The sequence below is a fragment of the Hyla sarda genome, chromosome 6 (assembly GCF_029499605.1).
Source record: "Hyla sarda isolate aHylSar1 chromosome 6, aHylSar1.hap1, whole genome shotgun sequence".
Lineage (NCBI taxonomy): Eukaryota > Metazoa > Chordata > Amphibia > Anura > Hylidae > Hyla > Hyla sarda.
In genome coordinates this window covers 242,319,047-242,330,105 of record NC_079194.1, presented here as the reverse complement: position 1 = coordinate 242,330,105, position 11,059 = coordinate 242,319,047, and the positions used below count along the sequence as shown (strand labels likewise).

The 11,059-nt window shown below is 40.9% G+C and overlaps 1 long non-coding RNA gene across 1 annotated transcript; it reads right to left on the bottom strand.

Moving 5' to 3' along the window:
- Positions 1-978: 978 nt before the first annotated feature.
- LOC130277719 (uncharacterized) lies at positions 979-6,787 on the bottom strand. Its single transcript, XR_008845549.1, has 3 exons — positions 6,722-6,787; positions 4,380-4,406; positions 979-1,066 (listed from the first exon to the last, which is right to left on the bottom strand). It is a non-coding gene; the product is annotated as an uncharacterized LOC130277719 (long non-coding RNA).
- Between the last annotated feature and the right edge of the window lie 4,272 nt (positions 6,788-11,059).

The following is an 11,059-nucleotide window of genomic DNA, read 5'->3' as shown; positions in this document are numbered from 1 at the left end:
TTGATAGTACGGACATTTATGCACGCGGCGATACCAAATATGTTTATTAAAAAAATTACGCTTTTTGGGGGTAAAATGGGAAAAACTGACAATTTCTCATTTTTTATTGTGGGAGGGGATTTTTCACTTTTTTTTACTTTTTATTTTTAAATTTTTCAACTTTTATCTGACACTTTTTATGTCCCCATAGGGGACTATCTATAGCAATCCTTTGATTGCTATCGCGGATGTCGGCCATTACGGGCGGGTCCCCGGCTGCTGCTAGCAGCCGGAACCTGCCGTGTATGACGCGAGCACCGTTCCGATGCTCGCGGTCATACACAGGACATAAATGTAAGTCCTGGTGCGCGAAGTCCCGCCAAGCCAGGACATACATTTACGTCCGTGGTTGTTAAGGGGTTAAGATGATTTATTTTTTCATATCTTGCTGTCAATTTCAAATAAGAGCATGTTGTAGATTTTTTCTTCAATAAAGGGAAAGGGGGCTTAATAGTTTAATAGTGGAGCAGGTCTTTATGATTCAGTTTTCTTCTTTGTCTCATTGTGATTTTAATAATAATACACACATGAAACAAATAGCTGAATTGTACAATTAAAAATATTTTTTTATTACAAAAGTATAAAAAAAAAAAAAAAAAAGATTTTTACACAATGAATTTCACATAAAGGCCAAAAGAAGAACAAACATTCATAAAAGCAGAAATAAAACCAATAAACATAATTGGGGATCTCCCTAATGATCATGGGTGGTCTGTTTACTTGATCACTTCAAAATCTTTGGTGTTTAGCGATTAACATGCCAGATCCTTGGTCGTGATTGAATAGCATGCCAAATCCTTGGTCTTCTTGACGAATAATACGCCAGACCCTTGGTCTTAATTAAATAACACGCCAGATTCTTCATCTTTACCGATTAGCATGCCAGATCCTTCGTCTGTACTAAATAACACGACAGATCCTTGATCTTGATCAGTCTGTGCTGACTCTACGCCCATACCAGATGATAAGCCTTCATCCTGACAATATATTTCTTCAGGATTTAATCCAGATCCCTCTTGGGTTAAACCTGCAAAAAAAGAAAAACTTGGTAGTTAGAAGACATCATCAAAATATCATAAGTTGCCAAATAGCAGAGAAATGTCTGAAGAAGAAAAGAAGGGGTAGATTAGTATATAGAACAACTCTAAGCTAAATGAATATAACCTACAATAGCTAAAAGGGCATGAACCTTTCTCATATGTATAAAATGAGTATATACAACAGGACGATGGGGAATAGTCATCAAAGTGTCAGTGAGTGCACGAGTTTCCTTGTCCACAGAAATAGTACAAATTGTGGCAAATTTCTCAAAATGGTGAAAGTAACCTGATACATTTTCTGCAATTTGAAAAGCATATTAGATCTCTTTATACCATCTTATGTTTGGTGTACGTTTACACCAATATGTTGACTAGATTGGTCAACATTTCACATTTAATTTCTGTCTCTGGGCACTCTTCAAATCTATTGAAGTGTTCTTAAAGGGGTACTCCGGTGGAAAACTTTTTTTTTTTTTAAAGGGGTACTCTGGTGCTTAAACATCTTATCCCCTATCCAAAGGATAGGGGATAAGATGCCTGATCGCGGGAGTCTCGCAGCTGGGGACCCCCGGTATCATGCACGCGGCATCCCGTTTGTAATCAGTGCCCGGAGCGTGTTCGCTCCGGCTCTGATTATGGTCGACCGCAGGGCGGGTGGCGTGTGACGTCATGCCTCCGCCCCCGTGTCACGTCACACTCCGCCCCTCAATGCAAGCCTTCGGCTTGCATTGAGGGGCGGAGCGTGACGTCACACGGGGACGGAGGCGTGACGTCACACGCTGCCGGCCCTGCGGTAGCCGGTAATCAGTCCTGGAGCGAACACACTCCGGGCACTGATTACAAACGGGGCGCCGCGTGCATGATACCGGGGGTCCCCAGCTGCGGGACTCCCGCGATCAGGCATCTTATCCCCTATCCTTTGGATAGGGGATAAGATGTTTAAGCACCAGAGTACCCCTTTAAATCAATTGGTGCCAGAAATTTAAACAGATTAGTAAATTACTTCTATTAAAAAAAAAATCTTAATCCTTCCAGTACTTATTAGCTGCTGAATACTGCAGAGGAAATTGTTTTCTTTTTGGAACACAGAGCTCTCTGCTGAATCACGAGCACAGTGCTCTCTGCTGACATCTCTGTCAATTTTAGGAACTGTCCAGAGTAGGAAAAAAATCCCCATTGCAAACATATGCTGCTCTGGACAGTTCCTAAAATGGACAGAGATGTCAGCAGAGAGCACTGTGCTCGTGATTTAGCAGAGAGCTCTGTGTTCCAAAAAGAAAAGAATTTCCTCTGTAGTATTCAGCAGATAATAACTACTGGAAGGATTAAGATTTTTTAATAGTAGTAATTTACAAATCTGTTTAACTTTCTGGCACCAGTTGATTAAAAAAAAAAGTTTTCCACTGGAGTACCCCTTTAATCTCTTAAGGACCAAGGACGTACCGGTATGTCCTGAATCCTTTCCCTTTCTAGAACGCGGGGCCACAGTGTGTTAGAGGGACCCGTGGCCAAAGTTGAACGGCGTGTCAAAAGTGAAAGTAAAACAATGCCGTTAGCTCAGGGAGCTGTTCGGGATCGCCGCGGCGAAATTGCGGCATCCCGAACTGCTTACAAGACAGCAGGAGGGTCCCTACCTGCCTCCATGCTGTCCGATCTCCGAAAGACTGCTCAGTACCTGAGATCCAGGCATGAGCAGTCAAGTGGCAGAATCAGTGATCACTGATTTCCTATGAGAATCCAGTGATCAATGTGAAAGATCAGTGTGTGCAGTGTTATAGGTCCCTATGGGAGCTATAACACTGCAAAAAAAAAAAAAGTGAAAAAAAAGTGAACCCCTCCCCTAATAAAAGTTTGAATCACCCCCCTTTTCCCATAAAAAAACTGTGTAAATAAAAATAAACATATGGGGTATCGCCACGTGCGGAAATTTCCAAATTATAAAAATATATCATTAATTAAACCACACGGTCAATGGCGTATGCGCAAAAAAATTCAAAAGTCCAAAATAGTGTATTTTTGGTCACTTTTTATATAATGAAAAAATTTATAAAAAGCGATCAATATGTCCGATCAATAAAAAATGGTACCGCTAAAAACTTCAGATAACAGCACAGAAAATGAGCCCTCATACCGCCCCATACACGGAAAAATTAAAAAGTTATAGGGGTCAGAAGATGACAATTTTAAACGTATAAATTTTCCTGCATGTAGTTATGATTTTTTTCAGAAGTGCAACAAAATCAAACCTATATAAGTAGGATATCAATTTAATTGCATGGACCTACCGAATAAAGAGAATGTGTCAGAAGCCCCCAAAAGTTACAAAATGGCATTTTTTTTTCCAATTTTGTCTCACAATTATTTTTTTTCCATTTCGCCGTCGATTTTTGGGTAAAATGACTGATGTCATTACAAAGTAGAATTGGTGGCGCAAAAAATAAGCCATCATATGGACTTTTATTTGCAAAACTGAAAGAGTTATGATTTTGTTAAAGTTAAGGAGGAAAAAATGAAAGTGGAAAAACACCTGGTCCTTGAGGGGTTAAAGGGGTAATTTTTTTTTTTTTTTATCAACTGGTGCCAGAAAGTTAAACAGATTTAGAAATTACTTCTATTTAAACATCTTAATCCTTCAAGAACTTATCAGCTGCTGCATGGTCCTGAGGAAGTTCTTTTCTTTTTTAATTCCTTTTCAGTCTGACCGCAGTGCTCTCTGCTGACACCTCTGTCCATGGTGTCAGCAGAGAGCACTGCGGTCAGACAGAAAAGAAATTGAAAAAGAAAATAACTTCATCAGGAGCATACAGCAGCTGATAAGTACTGGAAGGATTAAGATGTTTAAATAGAAGTAATTTATAAATCTGTTTAACTTTCTGGCACCAGCTGATTAAAAAAAAATTATTTTCCACCGGAGTACCACTTTCACTAATAATAGTTTTGGGACATTGCATTTTCTTTTCTTTTTTTTTTGCTACAAACTGAGACAAAGTAACTATGAACCGTGAATGTAACTAATGGATGTACAGAGGTTACAGTCAAAAACTGAGCGGTACAAGCACAGAAACACTAAATGCCCCACATAATAGATGGGGGCCCTGTTACAGAGTCTGCATAAGTCCTAGAGGCTACAAGTTACACTTTAGCTATATTGCTATAAAGCATTGATGATAACCAAACTGGCACTAAATTAAATGGACAAGCTGCCAAACTGAAAATGTTTCCATAGAGGATGTATAGACAATGTCAGACTTTATAATATTATTGTTTCTGTAATAAGATTCAACAACAGAAATAGCTTACCTATGGGTGGGCTGTCATTCAATGGAGCTGTAGAAAAAAAAAGAATAAAACTTTTATTTTTCAGAGGTGTGCACAGCTATCTGCTTCTAGCTCTGTACGTGCTGCAGCCATGGCAAATAGTTGATGTCAGGAACTGTCCAGAGTAGGAGAAAATCCCCATAGCAAACCTACCCTGCTCTGGACAGTTCATGACATGGACAGAGGTGTCAGCAGAGAGCACTGGTCAAACAGAAAGAAAAAAAAAGAAAATAACTTCCTGTGGAGCATACAGCAGCTGATAAGTACTGAAAGGATTATGATAATTTACAAATCTGTATAACTTTCTGGCACCAGGTGAAAAATAGTTTTCCAGTGGAGTACCCCTTTAATGAGTTGATAAAGGAAACAAAATCACTACTCAATTGTTAAAACCCCTGATCCATACATTGTTTACTAAGGTGCCATATAACCATCAGACCACTGCAGACAATAGGCCAGTGCAATCTTACATAGAGGCATCACCATGAATGTCAGTGATTGGCTGCAGCAGTCACATGGTTATATGACTATGTCTTTGTTTCATAAAAGTAAGAAAAAATAAAAATAAAAACTGGTGGGGACCACTGGAGCAACTGGGAGATAACAGGTGAGCATTAGTTATTAGAGAGAAATAGTAATGGATTCAGTGCAGATTCCATGAGCGATCCACATTGTGTTGCTAGGACATAGATTAGTGCCCCTGTATGGGGATAATGTGTGGCAACAGAGTAACAATCCACATTGTGTTGCTAGGACATAGATTAGTGCCCCTGTATGGGGATAATGTGTGGCAACAGAGTAACAATCCACATTGGGTTTCTAGGACATAGATTAGTGCCCCTGTATGGGGATAATGTGTGGTAACAGAGTAACAATCCACATTGTGTTACTAGGACATAGATTAGTGCCCCTGTATGGGGATAATGTGTGGCAACAGAGTAACAATCCACATTGTGTTACTAGGACATAGATTAGTGCCCCTGTATGGGGATAATGTGTGGCAACAGAGTAACAATCCACATTGGGTTGCTAGGACATAGATTAGTGCCCCTGTATGGGGATAATGTGTGGCAACAGAGTAACAATCCACATTGTGTTACTAGGACATAGATTAGTGCCCCTGTATGGGGATAATGTGTGGCAACAGAGTAACAATCCACATTGGGTTACTAGGACATAGATTAGTGCCCCTGTATGGGGATAATGTGTGGCAACAGATTAACAATCCACATTGGGTTACTAGGACAAAGATTAGTGCCCCTGTATGGGGATAATGTGTGGCAACAGAGTAACAATCCACATTGTGTTACTAGGACATAGATTAGTGCCCCTGTATGGGGATAATGTGTGGCAACAGAGTAACAATCCACATTGTGTTACTAGGACATAGATTAGTGCCCCTGTATGGGGATAATGTGTGGCAACAGAGTAACAATCCACATTGGGTTACTAGGACATAGATTAGTGCCCCTGTATGGGGATAATGTGTGGCAACAGAGTAACAATCCACATTGGGTTACTAGGACATAGATTAGTGCCCCTGTATGGGGATAATGTGTGGCAACAGAGTAACAATTCACATTGGGTTACTAGGACATAGATTAGTGCCCCGTATGGGGATAATGTGTGGCAACAGAGTAACAATCCACATTGGGTTACTAGGACATAGATTAGTGCCCCTGTATGGGGATAATGTGTGGCAACAGAGTAACAATCCACATTGTGTTACTAGGACATAGATTAGTGCCCTTGTATGGGGATAATGTGTGGCAACAGAGTAACAATCCACATTGTGTTACTAGGACATAGATTAGTGCCCCTGTATGGGGATAATCTGTGGTAACAGAGTAACAATCCACATTGTGTTACTAGGACATAGATTAGTGCCCCTGTATGGGGATAATGTGAGGTATTACGGCAACAATCCACATTGGAAATTCAAGGGTAGGTCTATAAGCGACAGATTTTTCTGACAGGAAAATCCATCATGCGCAGGACGCACAGGACCTTAGAGAAAAAGAAAGATTTGTGCTAGAATACTGTAGATCACCAACTTTCAGACCATGTGTAATATACCTTGTGGGTCCCATAGCTGGGGATATAATGTGAATTATTTTGATCAAATAAACAGCTCAGGAGCTGTGGACTTTTCATATATATATATATATATATATATATATATATATATATATATATATATGTCTTACATTAGCAGAGCAGAAAGGATATCAGGAAGATATTACAGTTATTGTAAGAGGTCAGACAACTATAGATACACATAATGGAAAAGACAAGGATAGATATGTATAGTGGAAAAGACTTACCAGAAAATATCTGGGTCACACAGCTGAGAAGAAGTAGGAGAGCGATGGACATTGTGGTCCTCATCTTCTTATGGTTGTAGGTAGGTTCTGAGGAGTAGAGGTAAGAGGCCTCTTTATATAGGACGATCCTGCACTGTGTAGGGGGTGTGGACATTTGGGGGGCGGGGTCATAGTGATTATTTAGTGTTTTTACACAGGAGGGTGGAGCTATTGACAATGTTATCACAATATAATGTAAATTACAGTAAAGGTAACATAGTAACATTGTCTACATTGTATATACCACTAGTGCATTAAATATTGTTACTTGTAAATCAGTTTTAACAAGACACATTTTAACTTTATTTGATTCTTTATTTCTCTTTAATATGTTCTTTATGTACATAATAGTTTATTTTGTTGGTTACTTTTGTACATGTGATTTTATAGGTTTTTCATGTATATATAGATATAACGTATTTTTATGTAATAATTATATTGTATCTACAAAAAACTGATGACTGTACGTAAATATAAGGGCTCATGCACACGACTGTGTTACATAACACCTTTATGTCTTGGTATGAGAGTTTTGTATGAAGCCAACAAAAAATCTTTGATGCCATATAGATTCTGTACTGTGAGGGGCAATATCTCCATTAAAGACTGCAACATTAGGGTACTGTCCCATGTAGCGTATATGCAGTGTTTGCTGCATATTTTCTGCAGCTGATTTTGCTTCCCATTCATCTCAGTAGGTAGGAAAATATGCAGCAGCAGGTACGCAGCAAAATACGCTGCAGTACGCTACATGGGACTATACCCTAAAACGGAGACAAAGCGTGCTTACCGCCCCATACTGACAACTCCATGTGCAGTCATCAGAAATACAACTATTACCTGATGGTGGAAATTGTACTTTGTACCTATATTTTCAGTTGCAGAAGAATAAAATCAGTCTCTTATAACTCATAAGCCCATTGGGCCAAGAATATAATGGCCTAAAATCAATAATATTTATTACAGATATGACTTTTATAATCATTTATAAAATGTGTATGAAGCAAAATGAACATGATTAGTTTTATTGATCCTAATAATTTGAATTCTAAGGCCATTTTCACACACTGTTTTTGGCCATTATTTTAACCCATAAAAAAGTTGCCCACTGGCTTAATAGCTGGAAAAAAAAGCTGGTCACCAAAAACTGCAGATTAGTAGCAAGATCGGCCACAATAAATGACATCACAATAAATGACATCACAATAAATGATAAAAAAAGCTGTTAATTAACTGACATGTCATGTCTACATGTCTTCCAATGGTTTCTGGCATATTTAAGCCATCCTTAATTTTTAAGACTAGGGGACCAAGAGAAATGCGCTCATAGGGTAGACAGATTTGTAGAGTTAAAAGAGAATCTAATTAGGGGATGTGCTTACTTTATTGTGTTTTTTTTCCCCAACAAGACACAAGCTTATTACATCATAAACACAGCTCCATAGACTTAAAACTACAAAAAGTTATAAGGGTCAGAATATGGTGTAGTAAATCATAACAAACAATACAAAATGCAAAAAATACCATTTGAAGATGGCGCTGCTGAAGTCCAGTGAAGAAGTCGACCAATGTAGATGCAAAATGATCAAGCGAGAAGATGAGGTTACAACCAAAGCTGGATCAATTTCTTGGCAAAAAAAAAGTAGTACAAACAGGATACCACGTTTCGGGGGACAGTGCCCCCCTTCTTCAGATCAGTGAGGTCTCAGTAGTGAGACCTGGTACGATAAAGACTTTTGACATGTCTGGGAAATATGTCAATTTTTTTTAATTATTATTTATTTATTTATTTATGATCATTTTCCAGAACTAAGTGATAAGCCATCATTCTGAATCAGTGGGGTCACTGGACCGGGACTGACAGGAGGGTAAGTATAAGTATTCATAAGTATTTATACTTCCCCTCACAATCCCCGTTCCCTGACAATTTTTTTGAAACCAGTAAACCCATTATGTTTTTTAAGGGGTCCATTTTTGGGTCTATATTTGTTTAGGGGGTCTGTTCTTGTTCTGTATTTGTTTAGCATCTGATCTGGGGTTTATTTATTTTGGGGTAACATAAAGGGGGCCATATGTCTTACATCGCACCCCATTTATTACTCACCTCTCAAAAATTTGTAAGTAGAAATTATACAGAAAAAAAAATGATGCCCCCAATCTGTCCATTGACTAATTTTCGATATATCAGAACACTGGCCAGACATTTTAAGGAATCTGCGATGATGTGATGTATTTTCCCAGTGGAAACTCCTTCCCACCAGTAGCCATTGTTCTTATTCAATAGTTTCAGTAGAAAATACAGCATTTATCAATAATAATGTTTTTGTGACTGACTGGTAACAATGACATTACTTGTATGGGCACCTTTGCATTGCATATAGCCCCCTGAGTATGTTTGTAGGTTTCTGTCTGGTTTCTGAGAGGACCAGTTTGGGAAGTATAACCAGTATGGATGGGAGGATAAATTTACATGAGATAGGTGTATGGTAATGGATGTTTAACATATTAAAGACTGGAAAACAAAAACTGACAATAGCATACGTTACTTTGTCACCAGATCATATAAACCTACAACAAATTGACTCCATAATAATTTAGTATGAAGAAATATCTCAATCTCTTTATTATGGCTATAATAAAGTAATAGTATTGTTCCATTTGAAACGCCCCTTGTCTAGGGGCATCTCCAGCTTTAATATTTTGGGGGAGCAGATTGGGGGCAAGGACAAAAAAGGGGGAAATTATTAAACGCTTCATACTGTATATGCTGCCAGGATATAATAGAGCCACACTATGCTGCCAGGATATAATAGTGCTGCACACTGTGCTGCCAGGATATAATAGAGCCGCACACTGTGCTGCCAGGATATAATAGTGCTGCACACTGTGCTGCCAGGATAAAATAGTGCTGCACACTGTGCTGCCAGGATATAATAGTGCCACACACTGTGCTGCCAGGATATAATAGTGCTACACACTGTGCTGCCAGGATATAATAGTGCTGCACACTGTGCTGCCAGGATATAATAGTGCTCCACACTGTGCTGCCAGGATATAATAGTGCTGCACACTGTGCTGCCAGGATATAATAGTGCTGCACACTGTGCTGCCAGGATATAATAGTGCTACACACTGTGCTGCCAGGATATAATAGTGCTACACACTGTGCTGCCAGGATATAATAGTGCTGCACACTGTGCTGCCAGGATATAATAGTGCTGCACACTGTGCTGCCAGGATATAATAGTGCTACACACTTTGCTGCCAGGATATAATAGTGCTACACACTGTGCTGCCAGGATATAATAGTGCTGCACACTGTGCTGCCAGGATATAATAGAGCCGCACACTGTGCTGCCAGGATATAATAGTGCTGCACACTGTGCTGCCAGGATAAAATAGTGCTGCACACTGTGCTGCCAGGATATAATAGTGCCACACACTGTGCTGCCAGGATATAATAGTGCTACACACTGTGATGCCAGGATATAATTGTTACGCCGAGCGCTCCGGGTCCCCGCTCCTCCCCGGAGCGCTCGCTACACTCCTCTCACTGCAGCGCTCCGGTCGGTTCCACGGACCCGGGGCGCTGCGATACCGCCTCTGGCCGGGATGCGATTCGCGATGCGGGTAGCGCCCGCTCGCGATGCGCACCCCGGCTCCCGTACCTGACTCGCTCTCCGTCAGTTCTGTCCCGGCGCGCGCGGCCCCGCTCCCTAGGGCGCGCGCGCGCCGGGTCTCTGCGATTTAAAGGGCCACTGCGCCGCTGATTGGCGCAGTGGTTCCAATTAGTGTTTACACCTGTGCACTTCCCTATATCACCTCACTTCCCCTTCACTCCCTCGCCGGATCTTGTTGCCTTAGTGCCAGTGAAAGCGTTTCCTTGTGTGTTCCTAGCCTGTGTTCCAGACCTCCTGCCGTTGCCCCTGACTACGATCCTTGCTGCCTGCCCCGACCTTCTGCTACGTCCGACCTTGCTTCTGTCTACTCCCTTGTACCGCGCCTATCTTCAGCAGCCAGAGAGGTTGAGCCGTTGCTAGGGGATACGACCTGGTCACTACCGCCGCAGCAAGACCATCCCGCTTTGCGGCGGGCTCTGGTGAATACCAGTAGTGACTTAGAACCGATCCTCTAGCACGGTCCACGCCAATCCCTCTCTGGCACAGAGGATCCACTACCTGCCAGCCGGCATCGTGACAGTAGATCCGGCCATGGATCCCGCTGAAGTTCCTCTGCCAGTTGTCGCTGACCTCACCACGGTGGTCGCCCAGCAGTCACAACAGATTGCGCAACAAGGCC